Source organism: Aphelocoma coerulescens (genome assembly GCF_041296385.1).
Source record: "Aphelocoma coerulescens isolate FSJ_1873_10779 chromosome Z unlocalized genomic scaffold, UR_Acoe_1.0 ChrZ, whole genome shotgun sequence".
In the NCBI taxonomy this organism is placed as follows: domain Eukaryota; kingdom Metazoa; phylum Chordata; class Aves; order Passeriformes; family Corvidae; genus Aphelocoma; species Aphelocoma coerulescens.
The window spans coordinates 58971422-58988354 of record NW_027184085.1 but is presented as its reverse complement, the minus strand read 5'-3'; positions in this window follow the sequence as shown (position 1 = coordinate 58988354).

Genomic DNA, 16933 nt, shown 5'->3' with positions numbered 1-16933 from the left:
TGAAGTTTTCCAAATAAGCCAAAAAAAAAAAAAAAAAAAAAAAAAAAAGGAACCAGAAGATTGTAAAGAACACCAGAGAATAACCTCTGTCTTAAGATTCAGAACCAATCTGCAGTGGTCCCATAATGACATAAGCTCTTAAATCCTTTCATCAGAAATAATTACAAGTTTCTCTCTTGAAGAGAACAGTCTTCTTCAGAAAGCTTTACTCCCCAGTACCTTCAGATAGAAAATCAGAGGTAGGAAGCAAGAGTCTTAAGGGCCAAGCAAACCACGGAACATTCATCTTCCAGATCCTTCAGAGGTGAACAGCACGACAACACCACCCTCTCTTTCTCTGTAAACAAAAGGAGTGACAATGCCCTGGGGCTCATTTAAACTCTTCAATGGAGCTAATTCTTCCAGTTTTCCCCTTCATTTCCCTTGAAACAATTATATTTCATTTTAGACTCAGAACAGCCCTCTCTCACATCAAAGGGATTAACAGGTGCTTTTCCTCACAGACCATGTGAGTTGATCCTGTGGCAGGGCAGCAGAGGCAGGGCATGTCTGTCTCTAAAGGACGACACGTTCACTCTAGCCCAGGTTCCTGCTTGAGACTCCTAGGACTTGTAGATGAGCACCTTTTTTTCCATTGGTAACAGCGATACCTACAGCTCTCAGTAAAGCGAGGAAGTCCATGCCAGTGACAATTTTGTTCCTCATGTTTGCTTTTTTTCCTTTAAATCTTCACAGAGCAAGTGGAAAAGAATAGACAAATGACGTGAACAAAAGCTGCCTAAATAAGAAGGAATCAAACTACAATAAAAAGAGATCAGTCAGGAAATTCAGCAGTTCTTAAATTAACTCAATGAAAGAGATCAGGAACATGTAAGTGTAGCATATTGGATGCTATATAATTTTCTAACACAATTTTGGATCAAAATCATCCCTGCTCAACTACAACCAATCTTTTACTGAAAGAATGGCTAAAGGACAGTTCCTTCATTACTCTGATCAATATCCTGAGCCAGGCAAAACTTTGCAAGACAGGTCGAGAGACAGAGAGATAGAGACATAGGGAGATAGAGAGGGATAGAGAGAGAGATAGAGAGATGGAGAGATAATATATAATGTTATATATTAATATATGGTATATATTAATACATAATTCAGCCGAAATACTTATGTTCTCCCTACCCCACTACCCTAAACTAAGTCAGTTACTTTTCCTGATCACACTTCGGCCCAACTAGCTGTTAAAGATCCTTAACAGCTGGCATATTGTATTATTTTTTATTTACTTGAAGGTATCCTACAGTTGCTACATTGACCTGCAAAATTTCAGAGAAAGAAAGTAAGTGTAGACAAATGCATGGACAAAACAATAAATTCAGTCTGTGAATTTGAGGCCAAATTGTAGGATATTATGAAGGATAACTGAGAGTCATAGAGACTAATTTAATATGCCAATATGTCAATAAATATTATAACCACCTTGGTTAAGAAGTAGAAGTAGTAGAAGTTCAGTTAAGGATGTTTTAGGGTATTTGGCTCTGCTTTTACTCACATAGCTGTTATCTCCACATCTTGGTCTGCTGATGAAGTACTGCCTTAATGCAATTGCATTCTCTGCTCAAAGAAACATCCCAAAGCCTCCTGGGTCCTTTACCATTACCAACAAAAACAAAACTCCTATTCTGTTGTACCTGGCTTTACTACCTCTAGAGCAACTATTTATCATCTTCTAGACAGGGGGGAAAAAAAGAAAAAAAAATTTGCTTTATTTTCTTTTCTCCATTTAGCACAGCAGTACTGGATTCCAGGTATTTGACTAGAAGAGATTCCACTGCACACTGAGGCCTCCCCAGTAGGCACTGCTAGCTAGATGACACAAATAGGGACAGATTAAAGAAATAAAAGAGAGCATTTTTAGCACAAAGCTTTTCCAAAATCTTGCCTGAATCTGAATAGAAACTTTCCAGAGCAAGAGTACTTTTAGAATTCACAAACCAAGAAAGAAAATACTTGATAATGAATCAATGCATTCTTGATTAAAATGCTATTCTAATGAAATCATTACTTTGGTACTGGAAGAAAAAATTTTCTTAGTGCATATAATGTGGGGTTATCTGATGCCTTATGGAAAAAAAAATTAGATGCAATTTATCCTTTTCATTCCCTTGTGGATAAAAAGCAGAACAGCTCCCAGCTGAAATTTGTCTCTACTTATCTGTTTTTGCACAAAAATTCTTCTCCTTTTCCCGCTTTTTTTCCTCATGGTTTTCATCTTGTATAATAATAACATTATCACGATTCCTTGAACTTAGCCAGGCCAAGAAGCTTAAAACACTTGTGCAAGGACATGAACTTTGCATAAGTGAATGGTAGTTTAGTAGCATTTGGCCCATTAGCACTCAGAACCTCATGGACTTTACTTATGAGAGCTAACAAACCACCGGAACAGGCTGCCCAGAGCGGTGTGGGGTCTCTCTCTCTGGGGAAATCCAAGAACTCTCTGGACACAGTCCTGTGCCATGTGCTCTGGTTTGACCCTGTTTGAGCAGAGATGTTGGACCAGACCCAGTTTGGTCCTTCCCAATCTGACCCATTCAGCGACTCTCTGATTCTGTGAAAGGGGTGGGGGTAGATGTGCGTGTGATTCTCTGCGATCAGTGTGTGGGAAGACACCTTTTATCATTCCAAACATTTTCACTCCTGTGAAAATAACAGTAATTGCTATTTGGAATTTTGAGGATAGAGCCAGTAATCCTGCACAAGCCAAGTGCCAGCTCTGGTAGACTGACTGCAAGGCACCAACACAATGAGCACTGCTGTGTTTGAGCAGCGACATTTTCCACCACACCCATTTCCCTTTCCAATCTGGAGGCAGCAGCAGTGTGCCCAGGTGCGCTGCTCCCATCTCCTCTGTGGCCATGGCTCAGTCAGGGGCAACCCCTTCGATGCTTTAGACAGTGTGATTCGGTTTTTTAAAAACATTAATCTCTGAGTTAAGCTTAACCAAGAAAACTGAAGACTCAACAAAACAAAAACTTGGGCCAGGCAATAAGTCAAGTGTAATTGCAAACAGGCCACTTCTCACCTGGCAGGAATAATGTAGTACTGCCAAGAGATCTATCAGATTCAGGACCGGTAAGGCTGCCTCACAGAGGATCAGCAGGTGCTGTTCGACAAAGACCTCATCTCTACTTGCAGCCTGCTCTTTGGAGTTAGCTAGAAAATATTTCAAATAACAAAAAAAGAACCAAAAAGAAAAAAAAAAAAGAGTAAAATGAATGTTTTATTATTGTTCTGTTCTGCTAAGAACAGAAATAAAAATAGAATTTGGGGCAGAGATAGCAGCACATTATGGTAGCAAGCACACTCATTTCTTTCTGAAAGATAATACTATCTGTCAAGATCTAGCCCATGAAGGGTTTTATATGCTGCTGTTCCACTTCCTCACATTCATGCTGGAAAGATCAGAAATTGTTTTTTAGGGGTGCAAAGCCAGAATACATTCTTTCTATCTAGGTTACCTTAAGAATGAAAAAGATTAGCAAGCCCAACAAGACAGTAAAGAAAGAGTGGTATAAAGGGGAAACCTGACAAAAGATGTGGGTAAAGGCAGTATTCACAGTGCATATTAGACACAACCTACCAAAGAGTTTCAGCAGGGGCACGAAAAGCTTGTTTTAGTATAATGATCTTTGTTCATAGCAATTCCCACAGGGAGATGTCAGGAAATAAAACAAACAAAACTTTGCTCTCATGCACCATTTTAAATGTTACCACACCAAAAACCAGCTCCCATGAAAATTTTCAGACCGAATTCAGGTACTGCTTCTAAAAAAGCAAAGTTACCCCTGGGAAAGGACTTGTATTAAGATCAGCAAAGCACTCTGTCAATTAGGTATTCTAAGAGAACTCTGAGAGAGCCCAGACTCTCTCAGGGCTCTGCATGAGAAAACAGCAACCACTGGCTTGTGCTAAGCTTTGCTATCTGTGCCTTGCTGTGACTTAGGTGTACAAGTCTGGAGCATTCTGCAGCACACACCGACTGCAGGTGTAACACTGAGCACCAGCCCTTCAGACCTCACCAGATGACATCTCCAGCACAAACACAGTGCAAGTACTAAGTAGCAGCAGGGAGACACAAAATTTAGAATTTTGTAACCCAGATTTGTACCATAGACTTTGGTGAGGATCGTTCATATCTGCCTGATATCTTTTCCCCTGTGGGAAAAGGATGGCTGCTTTCTATCAATGTACAAGTAATGCAGTATCTGTGATTGGGGATATTAAAGTCTCACTCGTTTTGTGTTTGTGAAGTGTTTGAACTGCTCAGGATTCCTGTATTTTAAGTAAAAATATAAATCAGCCAGAGGTACCTAGCAGTACAACCATCAGTAGTCCTATTACATACAAGAGAATCCTCAGTTTGGATTGGATGTTGTCGTAGATCAAAGGGACTGATGCTGGCAAAACTCTTTTTCAAATAGAAAGTCACTCAACTGCTCAATTAAATTGAGCCCTATTGCCTCATTCCTGAAGCTGAACTGGAGCTTCACTGGAACAGACTGTAAAGTTAGGACTATGAGCTATTCAACCTCCTAACATCCCTCAAAATACCTGCACAAAATCACTGAAGTCTTTATGCTGTGGCTTCTCAATGTTTAAACAAAATATTGGTTGTGGGATATGCCCAGCCCTTGCCCTAGAGGGATCTCTGCTGAGAAAAGAGATTTTGCAATCACCCAGCAGGACTCCCTAGAAAGGCAACCATTTCTAGGGTCATGGCAAGGAAAGGTGGACCCACAATCCTTTGAGAGACACTATGCAGATCTTTCTGTAACCCATTGGTCTGTCCCAGACCCTCTGTAACCCATTGGTCCCCCACTGATCCCCTGTCTCCCTATAAAAGGAAGCCCCCTGGCTCTGTGGGGGAGAGAGAGCTCGTCCCTGGCTTTCCCCTTCGCCGGAGGGAACCAACAATAAAGCTACCTCTGTGCGGAACCAGCCACACGGGCCTTCTTGTCTCTCTCTGGTCTGGTTTGGCCTGGAGGTGCCCTGCAGAGCTGAGTTGAAATCACAAGCTGAATCACTAAAGAGCTGACAGCTTCTGCAAGGGCCCCTCTGCCAGCAGCTGAGAGGAAGACACCGGACCTTGGGAAGGCGATTCCTCTTGGGACCATCTCTCCGGACTGGTCACCTCTTCCTGGGTCAGAGCTACTGACCCCCCCACCAGCTGTAATAATTGGTATATAATCTTCTCTACCCATCAGAAGCCATAGCCACAAGCATCTCAAACTCAGTTACATTCTTAGACTTTTACATTCTTTGTGCTGTCTTTAAAAGTATAGATCACATATTATACTTGTTAACAACAGGTTAAAACCAGAAAAAGTCAAAAATATTTCCAAAAAATCCAGTGGTCATATTGATGCTAAACATAGCAGGACATAATAGACTAATTTCATTATTTATCACATTTTCTGTTTCATCTACATATACAGAAGTCCCAGCTGTATATCTTTCTTTGAAGCTTTAGGGTATGGAAAAAGCATGAGTTTTTTTGACTGCTGCTCTGTCCGCAGTCATACCATTTGTTTTCAACTGAACACATTGTAATTTATATTCATTTTGTTTCCCCTTTCTCAGCCTCATGGGAAGGGGAAAAAGCTAGTTGAAAATTTGCATCTGACCATTCTGACAGCTGCTCTCAGGCAGGTTTTTCAATCTACCATGATTTACAAATTTTTTCTGGTTAATGAATAAGTATAATGTTACTTTTCAAATTCCTAAAAGGAGTGGCACTCTTTATTTTAAAAGAGTTGAAACTGCATGGAAGGGGCCCTGGTGTTCTGGTCAATGACAAGGTGAACATAAATCAGCAGTGCCCTGGCAGCCAGGAGAGCCACCCGTGTCCTGGGGTGCATCAGGCACAGCATCACCAGCCGGTGATGCTGGGAGGGGATTGTCCCGCTCTGCTCTGCACTGGGGCAGCCTCACCTCGAGTGCTGGGGGCAGGTCTGGGTGCCACAACACAGAAAAGCCATGGAGCTGTTAGAGAGTGTCCAAAGGAGGGCACGAGGATGGGGAAGGGCCTTGAGGGGAAGCCGTGTGAGGAGTGGCTGAGGTCACTTGGTCTGTTCAGCCTGGAGAAGAGGAGACTGAGGGGAGACCTCACTGCTGTTCTGCAGCTTCCTTGTGAGGGGAAGAGGGGGCGCAGGCACTGATCTCTTTTCTCTTATGACCACTAACAGGACTCAAAGGAATGGCCTGAAGTTGTGTCAGGGAAGGTTTAGGTTGGATATCAGGAAAAGGTTTTTCACCCTGAGGGTGGTTGGGCACTGAACAGGCTCCCCAGGGAAGTGGTCACAGCACCAGCCTGACGGAGCTCAAGAAACATTTGGACAATGCTCTCAAGCACATGGTGTGACTCTTGGGACTGCCCTGTGTAGAACCAGGAGGCAGATTCAATTATCTTTGTGGGTCCCCTCTAACTCAGGATATTCTCTGAATTCATTCTATGGTGTGTGATATACAAGAAATAAATGAAAACCTCATAATGAATTGCTAACGATGTTATAAAATACATAAATTCAGTATAAATTCTGAAGTTTGTCCAAGTGTTTAATTTTCTTTCCCATATAACATGATCTAGAGAGTAGAACATTTTATCCCATTGAAATCTTTTTCTTCTGGAATTTTTTTTACAGTCCTGTATACACTCATGGATTTCTTTGAAGATAATTCACTGAGTAGTTAATGCTTAGCTGAGAGATAGATTTTCAGGATTAGAATGTCAAAATCCCAAACTGGAGGATGTATTCACATAGTTCTGAACAAAACTGAACAAAAATGGAGAAAAAAACACAAAGGAAAACTAAGGGGGAAAATAAATTTAAAAAATAATAGCAGAGTTGTTTGCTCTTGGTTTTTTTTTAAATAGATCTGTTTGAATCTGGTCTTACCACCATGTTGGGAGTCCAAAGATCAATTTGCTTTATCTGTTTCTGTGTCTTTCTGTAGTCTTTCTACTTAAATTCACCTCTATACTGCAGCAGAGTACCATACAAACGCCTCTCACTCTTCTTCTAGTCCTTCCCCAGCATCTCCACCTCTCTTCACAACTTCAGCAGTGTTTCTGTCACCAGTCCAGATCAGCATCTACCCAAACAGCAGAACTCACTTCAGCATAGGAAAAGGTGGAGAAAGGACGGCAGGACACCTCACCATAAGATTAACTAGACTGTAGGTTCCCAGAAAGTTTGCAATTTGGGGATTTCAACTGGATATAACCTCCTAGACTTCTGGTGTGTGTCCATCACTGTCTATCCAGCAAAAGTGTTGACTGTCACTGTAGAATTAATTGCTCTGTATGCATCACTTAAACAGGGAAGAGACAAAGATTACCAAGCATCCCAGCATTGCCACAATACAAATAACACCACAAGCTATGGCAAGCCCCTATGAAAATTATTTTCTTCTTAAGGAGATAGTTCCATTTATGGGCTGCAAAACGTTTGAATCAGATGTCTGCTTTCAAATTTGTTACTTCTGGCAAGATGTTTGAAAGTGACTTCAGGGAACAGTTCTGGACTAGTAGATGAATTTTCTATAAAAGTTTACCAGAAATCATTCTTTAAACATATGTTATGCTGTACTTGATCATTTTATACATTTTCAGCAATGTACGACTCCCTCTCTATGGGCTTCACCTCACGAAGCACGAAATTCATCAGGTATTCGTGGATTTTTTTTCACTTGGACTTCTCTTGCAAACTGGGACTGGGGAGTCTCAGGTATTTTGGACAACAGAACGCAAACTCATGGCAGGTCTGCTCCTTTCCATGTCGCTGGCAGAGTGTATAAAGAAAACAAAACAAAACAAAACAAAACAAAAGCAGATTCACTCATTTTTATGTCCATTTACAATGTAAAAGGAGCTAACAATAATTGGGAATTCCTTCTGCAAGCAGTGAGTCTGTCACAGGTGACATCAGTCAGCAGAGATCAACATGAGCAAAAGCTAGACCCAGGGTAGAACTGAGTCACTGGATTCCCCAACCTGTGCATCTGAAAGGAACCTCACTTAATTTCTTAGAGGCCTTATTTCCCAAAGAGCAAGTCCCAAAACCAAGCAGGGACAGGCCTCAACTGAGGGACCATCTTATAGGTCAGGAAGAGCCTTAACAGACCTCTGAGACAAGTTGAGTGATGTGCAGTCAGTGAGTAAAGAAGAGTGTTATTTATCTACGCAAATGGCAAAGTCAAAGCTTTAGGAACACACACAATGAGAATTTCTTCACTGTTCACATCCCAGATTTCACAGCCATGTGATGAAGCACCTGCTTTGAAATAAAATCCTGCCCTGGACACGCTCCAGGCTCTAAAACAGGTGCTAATGACACTAACTGAGTCACAGTGGAAATCTGAAGTCCTGCGGGGTAGTCATAAAACAGAAAATGAGAAAAAAAATACACTAAGAAACCATATAATCTATCAGAAATGTATCACATCCAAAAAACTACATAAAACAGGTTCAAAAAGAAGCACCTGGGTCAGTGACACCATACACAAACCTTGTTCTATTAGAAATTAGATGTTAAAGTGAGGTTATTGATAAAGTATCTTATACTTGCTTCCAATATCACAAATACTAAATCATTACATTGTCCTATCTCATCCCAATCTGCCCATAGTTTGCAATCCTTCTCTGCTTATTCAGATCTGCCAGGGAAATAGCTGAAAGTTTGGGGAGAGAGTGTAAAATCTGGGAGTATAAAATTTGCCAATCAGTGTAAAGAATGCAACACATGAACTCACATAGGCATATTGTTAGTTTCTATGTAAATGAATTAATGCAAAAAGACAGAATTTTTTTTTTTTTTTTTTGGTGATGCATGATCCTTCAAGGGTTAAAAGCAGAATGCTAGATCAGTATAGCAATTCACCCAGGTACCCAGGTCTTAACCTTGTACCATTGAAATTAACAAAAGTTTTGTCACTGACTTTAATGATATGAAGGTATACTGTAACATCTGAAGCTTCATAGATACATGCCAGAAATGTCACTGGGGAGTATCAGAAAAACACTGCAACAAGTCAGCATACCCCTCAAGTAAAAAACACTGCTCAAATACCAAAAGTGTTCCAAAGCACCCGTATCAAAACCTGATTTTGGAACAGTCCCCTCGAATTGGTCATTTCTCCCGCAGCAAACCCATTTATAACTCTGCTATATCATCCATAATCTGAGACTGATAAATATGCTGAAAAGGTCGTGTCATGCAGCAGTTGCTGAAGGGATACTACAGAAGGCCACAAGTAATAAGTCACGCAGGAAAAATTTACTCACTAATCTTAACACTCTTAAAGTCCTTCTTTGCAGAATGGAGAAATTGCTTGCGGGAACAGTGGATGCCCCTATCTACCCAACACTTTCAGTACCTTCCTTTTCAAAGCAGTCTTCTGTGACATACCATCTGGTACATTTTCCTTGTTGAGCTGGGCCTTTTACAACTACAGAAGACAAGAGGACAAGAATTTTGCATAGGTACATTTTAGCATGGCAATTACCTGGCTTTTCCGAATGTAAGATATATATATAAGGTATCAGTGACACAATTTCCAGTGACTCTCACAATAGTCTCAGCATATGGGATATCACAAATCACATGATTTCTGCATTGTCAACAGTTTTAATTGACCTGTTTACTGTTTCATTACTACTCTAACACAGCACATTTGATGTCACAAACATAAGCAAAACTGTTTTTCTTCTCTGTTATTTCCCCTTACCTACTACAAAAATAAAATCAAAGAGAGATATATCTGTGTGGTGTAGGGGTTAGCTCCAGAAATGAGTGCAATAAATGTTCAAAAAGCATTTTTTGTCTCTTGCAACAAGGCATGGATATTGCAAACTCATCTTGGATACAGACTTTTTGCCATAAAAAGCATATTTAGAAACAAAGTGTATGGAACATCAGCTTACCTCACAAGCTAAATTTATGTGAATATTTGCTTTGGCAGAAGTCACATGGAACTGGTTACTGTTTTGCAGGAAATTTTAAAGGTAAAATAAAGTTTGGCTTATCAAAAAAAGCCAACTTAACATCAACAGTAAGCAACCTAGGAAATTAAGTTTCTTTATTATTATTTTTGCTGTTGTTTTCCCACTCAGTGGCACAGATCATTTAAAATTATAACCAGTAGTCGAGCTAAAAGAAATCTTCTGATAAAGAGCAGCTTTACCAGAAATATATTCTGCTGCTATAAACTTTCAAATGCAAATGACATGAGACACGAGTAGCTGGCTACAATAGTGCCCCCAGGTGACGTCCTTGTTTCAATCCTGTGATTTTTGCTGTGTACCAATTCTGCAACAGCTCTGAAAGGGACAGTCTCGAGCTGCTTAGGACAATTGCTTTGGAGCTACAGTTCACCCCCTGGAAACTCTGTGATGCACGTACAAATCCCACTTCAGCACCAGAACAGAGCAGACTGTAGGGGATGTAAGGATCTGTCCAGATTTGTCTTTTTCCCAGTCCAGCAGCTTTGATGGGAAAAGAAATCAGCTTCTGCACAAAGCACAGCTGACAGATGCTGCACTGAAGCTTCATCCTGCTGGGACATCAGGACATTCTCAACTAGGCTAAAGGACAAGGAGGGTGGTTTGGAGGAGACTTTTTTGGGTTTTTTCCCATTAGACTGGAGAGTGGAGGAAACAAGGGATGAGCTTAGTGGAGGGGAGAACACTTCAAAGAAAGGTGTACTGAAGGCAAGTTTCATGAATTTGCTACAGTATTACACAGGAGCTGTTCTGTACATCTTTAACAGATGTTTCACATAAAAGCATTTGTTCTGCTACCAATATTCACCATGTAGAAATAAACTTTAAAAAAGCATGCTGACTACGGAACATAGTGTGGAGTGAGTTAACATTTGCTATGCACCCACCTTGTCATTTAACAGCTGAAACAATCCTGTGGTCACCTCCAAGACTTTGCTATTGAAAGATGCCTGATTGAGTACTAGAGCTCTCCAAGTGTCCATTGCTGTTGTTGCATCCATTTCAGTGGACTTAAAATCCTATACAACGAGGTAGCACAGGTGTGTCACCAGTATGCAAGAGATCTTACTTCAAAAAGAGATCTTACTCCAACATATAAAAGATTTATGCACATCTTCAGTCTGTGTACAGGGACAAGCCCTGAAGCTGCAAGTGTTTAGGACTGTATTACAGGACAGAAGTCCTTTACCCTATAAGCAGTGTGATATCCTTCAGACCAGTGGAGAAGCACAGATTCCATATCAGTGAGTAGGATTTGTGCATGTTTGGGTTTTGGTTGGTTATTCTTTGGTTGGGGTTTGGGAGGGTTTTTTTGGAGCTTTTAGTTTGGTTTTTTGGAGGGGGATGTTGCTTCTTTATTTGGGAGTTTTTCTTTCTTGGGTCGGTTGGTTGGTTTTAGTCAGTTTCAGTTTCATAGGAAATAAAAGTGTATTTTTCACTTGTTGTAAAATCTGCCCCTTTAAAAATTGTACAGTTGAAGGACTGGCTGCTCTAAACATTCAGTCAAAACTAGGAATCCTCAGCTAGCTGCTGCGTCTTAGTAAGAAAGAAAAATATTTTAAACACCCATGATTCCAGCTGTCTGTGTAATTTCTTTCCATAAACAGAAGTCGGGCCAGCTGTAACTTGTTGTTTGCTAACCACTCAACTCAAGCATCTGAAAGAGCCATCTCTTCTATAAGATTACCTGGCTGGTTGGCAACACCCCCTAATATGAAGCTTCTGCTCAGTAAGGGATAAAATAGCCAGGGGCTACCTGGGGAGCTGTGTTTTGATTGCTCCTTACTAACCTTGCAAACTTAACAGACATTTTGGGCCTATTTATTTATATATAAACTAGATTTTTAGTCATGTGGAAGCTGTGTTGACACCACTTAAACCCAACTGGCTACATTAAAATCACTGCCATTTGGAACATTATATTCTGACTACTCGTAGCACTCCAAGTGCAACAAATTTGGACATTAGCCTCTGGAAAAAAAACAAAGAAATCAAAACAGTCTCTCCATCCTTCAAAGCTCAGAGTTTATCTAGCAATTTTCAAGTCAGTCAGAAAAGACACAGCCATGAAATGGCAAAGAAGCACTTTTTTCCAAGCTTTGAATTAATTGTGAATGCCACTGCACAACAATACTCAGAATTAATGCAAAGGCTGGGAGGGTTGCTTGAGGTGACTGGATAAAAACACACATCCATTAGGACTTTTCTGTTTAGCACAGCGTTAATGAAGTACAGCATTTTCCCGTGCAGAGAGGCAGGATCTCTGTTATTTACAGGCTGGTTTTCGCTCTTACTGCTGGTTTTTGCTCCAAGTGCAAAGGCGTACTCAGCTGCCACCTCCTGGCTAACCAACCCTACTGCAATGCACCAGGCTGGTTTCCCATCTGCCCTCCTCAATCCTGTAAACAGAGATGAAACAGGTTCTCCTTTAAGTGCGCTCTTATCCTAATCCAAGCAGGTACTTTACCAATTGTATTTTTCACCAGTAGTACAGACTGAAAAACAACACTGTATTTTCAGCCTCGATCTCTGCAGTTTGAATACAGAGAAAAGACTAGGAACTTGGACGCAACACAGAAGGGAAGTGACAAGCCCAGTGGAGGCTGGGACAGGTACTGCAGACCCAAAATAAGATGTCACTACTGAACTACGGGGATCTGTGTTCTGCCAAGATCTGCCATGTCCTGTCAAGTCTGGACTTCATGGGGAAGGTCAAGCAGATAAAATGAGAAATCACTGCTGATTTTACCAACACGATGGGGTAAAACTGGTCATTAAATAACACAGGTTGAATACAGGTTTGTGGTGAGGAAGAGAAGGATATTGACAGACATATTTTTTCATTTAATTACCATCATGACCTCAGCTTCCAGGTAAGCCAACATACCATAGTCATTCTGAGTCTGGAGATAGATAGGTGGTAAGAATGAAGTTTGGGCGACCAGCACATTACAGCAGAGAAGCTTGAGCCTTTAAAATTCTGCATCTGTTTACATGGGACTATGACCCTGAAGTAGATGGAAATGAAAAGGATTTGGGGTCTCTTTGAACAGGAATTTTTAAGGTTGCTGCATCTACCTATCTATCTGCTGAAACATCCAAACTGAACTACAGAGAAATGCTTATAATAGAGGTATTTTACATTGCTAACTCAGACTTAAACTAAAAATTGTAGGATTCTACTCATAAAACTGGAATAAATAGGAAAAAAACTGTCCTGGACCTCCAAGATATTATGTTTCAAGGTGACTTTGTATTACAAAAAAGTCAATAGAACATGATAACACATCTCCCTACTTAGCAGATCCACTTGACGCTGTTGGACAAGGCACAGGTCATAGTTGAACATTTGACCTAAAGAAAGAATCATACTTAGTTAAAAATGGGCCCATGGAGAGCGGAAAGTCAGAGGTACAACTCCATGCATAACTACAGCCATCAGTAGTATCTAATATCTTCTCAACACAAGTCTTCAGCAGCTTGGGGCATTCTGGCATTGTGAAAAAAAATATATCACACTCTAAGAAAATGCAAATACCTCAGGCAAGGCCATGGCTGCATGTTCTACTCAAAACCTCTATTGATGGATGAGGAGGCCAGAGAAGGAGAGCAGTAGACTTAATCCCTGGGTTTATAAACAAGCAGCACTATTTCATTGTACTGTACCAACACTGACTTGCAGCCAAGCCAGACAACACTTACATAAAAACAGCACATTACAAAAAAAATTGCTTGTACATTTGAAGTTTCCCTTTTACACTCATAATCTCCCTCCAAATTTTCAGTTGTTGTGGCTTTTTTCTTTCCTGAGTTATGATGTTGACTTATCCAGTGCTCTGCCTCAGTGTTTGTCTCTGTGTAAAAGAGGCTGGGGATCCCTGGCTTAAAAACGTGAAGATTGTTAAAATACTAATATTCTCTCCTGAAATTTCTAGTATCTTAAACAATAAGAAAAGATGGGAAAATCAGCCCCAACAATCAACATCAGATGGGGAAATCAACATGTAAGAATCGGGGAAAGTGGGCTTAGGAGGTTTACTTGAGAAGAGCATGTCACTTACTCACAATAACATCACATGCTCTCAGGTTTCTAACACTAAACTTCATTCCCACCCAGTATTTATCCCCCACTAATCTGCACTCACAGATTCCTTCCTCCCAGTCGTGATATCAGTCTCTCAAGAAATGCCTGACTCTCCAGTTCCAGCTGAGCTCTTCCCCTAGCTACTGCCACCTTTGCCCCATGATCTAATAAAGGCAATTTTGTTTATCAGCAATTTCAAAGTAATTTTCAAAGATGGTGTTACACTCTTTTGGCCTATGTCCTGCACTGGGTAGGTTTGCATACAGGCCACAGTTATCTGAAAACACTTTGAAATGATTCCTAATTATATGAACTGTATAAATGATGTATTCTTTCTGTACAAACTGTACTAATACTATACTCAGATCTGTCACAATAAATCCTAAGTTTAGGGCATTGTGACAAGGTTCTTATAAACTATAATTACTGTTTTTTAGAGATTAAACAAAACAAAACAACAAACCAATTCCCTCAAATCATTTAGCCAGTTTTTGATCAAAACTTGGAAATACAGGCCAAATTGAACTAACCCCATTATCCATCTCTTTCTCTGCTTGACTCTGTGTTTCAATCACTTGTCACTACGACGAAGCATAGTTTAAAGGAAAAAAGCTTTCCCTTCTGTCTGGGAAAAAAAGGGCTTGTTGTAACAGAATGCTTTTTCATTTGGGGGATGACCTTGCTTTCATTTCCTTTCACTCAATCTGCACATCACTAAAGCAATGTTACTATGGCAGGGAGATAAATATCTCGCTGTTGTTGGAAAATAACATCCAAGAAATTACAAGCAATTTATACACAACTGTCAGGACACAAACCTTTTGAGGATTTTCCTTCTCTCCACTAGCTGTACGAGGAATTTACAACATCCTGTGATCACAACAGTGATCTTGCCACTACCTCCTGAGCTCACAGAGAACAGTAGAATGTTTGCTCTTTTTAAGCACTCTTACAATGTACAAATTTGGCACAGGAGAACAGTATTTTACTGCAGTTTCCCAAGGTCACCAATTAGTTTCCTTTCATTCATCTACACTTGTTTGGTAGGCAGGAAGGACACTTGGTCACACTAAAGAAGGCCCACCACTGTTAGGGCTCACACACAAACAGCACAGTTCTGAAGAAAGCAATGCAAGGAATAAACATGAGCTCAAGGAAATGCAATGTAACACAGCTGTAGGATTAAATATGTACACAGATAATTTTTCTGCTTCCATCATCCAGATCTGCAAGAACTGATGTTTCATCAACTTGAGGAATTCACAGCTATGCAACATCAGCCAGAGCCAGATCAAAGATCCACTGCTAGAGGCAACTTTTTGGTCTCAGCTTGACATGATTCAGAAATGCAGTTTCTCTGCAAAAGCCGGACAACTGAACTAGAAAATTCATCAAGCTGTTCCTTTCAATTAGTCATCATGACATGCAGGATGGGTTTTAATGCTTCTCAGCATTCTGTACATGTTAGAAATGTTTTCTGAATATCATTTTGAAGAGGCGATGCTGGAGGGAGGATCAAGTAGGTCACTATCATTAAAAACACTTTCATTGACTTTTGCTAAAGTGAAACTGCTGATTGTTCATTAATGCACTCATCTTCTTTCCATACATTCAAGACTGCTTCACAACCAGACCTTGAAGCATCTATTCCCTTTGTTTTTGTACTTCTTGCTCAAATCACAATTTAAAAAACCACACTTAGTAAGTATTCTCATTAATAATCTTTAGCAGGAAGAAAATGTGTCAATTTATTCCTGACTGATACAATGCCAGTGGGGGTTATGAATGCATACATGTACTGTTTCAAAAACAAGAAAGCTTTGGGATAAAAACAAATTACATTGCAAATCAACCTGAAAAAAAAAGTCAAACTAGAACCTCTGCATACAAAATAATTCAGAATACTGATACTTAAATGCAGATTGTGATGGGACAGCTCACAAGAATATAGAGAAGGGAAGTAAAAGATTATGTATGGGTCCTCCATTTCATTACAGAGCAGAGAAGGAACAGTCATCTGCTAGCAAAGTGATAGCACCAAGACTTCTGGTATTTAGCTAGACAACTGAAAAAAATACCTTTAGGCTAAGCAGTATCAGCATAAGAGGCTAGAGGATACATTTGAGAACAAATTTGGGAAAAATTCTTCAAGACTATAATGTATGCTAGCTTAGCCAAGGTGAAGTAAGGGGAAAATAAAGTAAGTGGATGCAAACATCTGAAGGGAAGAAACATCAAAGGAAGAAGAATCATTTGCTGAAACAGAAATCTTGCTATGTTGAACAAAGAGATGAAATTAGAATAAGGACATTTAATATGGTTACTACCAAAAATAGCCTGTGCTAAAATACATGAGGATATGGAATATATCACAACAGAACTGAAACTTCATAACTATTTAGAGGTAATAAAAAGGCAAGAGGCAGAAAAATACAGTAATTCTGCAGTAGAAATGATGTTATAGAAAGTATGAAACAACAGTGGTCCTACAGCACTTCTGTCCCCATGTATCTAACAGAACTGACAGCGTATTTAAAAATTGCAAACATGTAAATGCTGCAATGGTAATAAGACTAAATAAACATTTTTCTAAAAAAGCTGGAAACTTGCCAGGCCATTGAAACTATTTTCCACTTTGTATAGACACTTTGGAAAACATTGGTAAATACAACATGAGAGTATTTATGCAACCTTTTGGAATAAAAGTTTTGGGCAGTTTTTTCTCAGTTTCAGCCCCTCCACTGATACCCAAAGGGAGAGAGTCCCACAACCAGCACAACAGGAGCTTT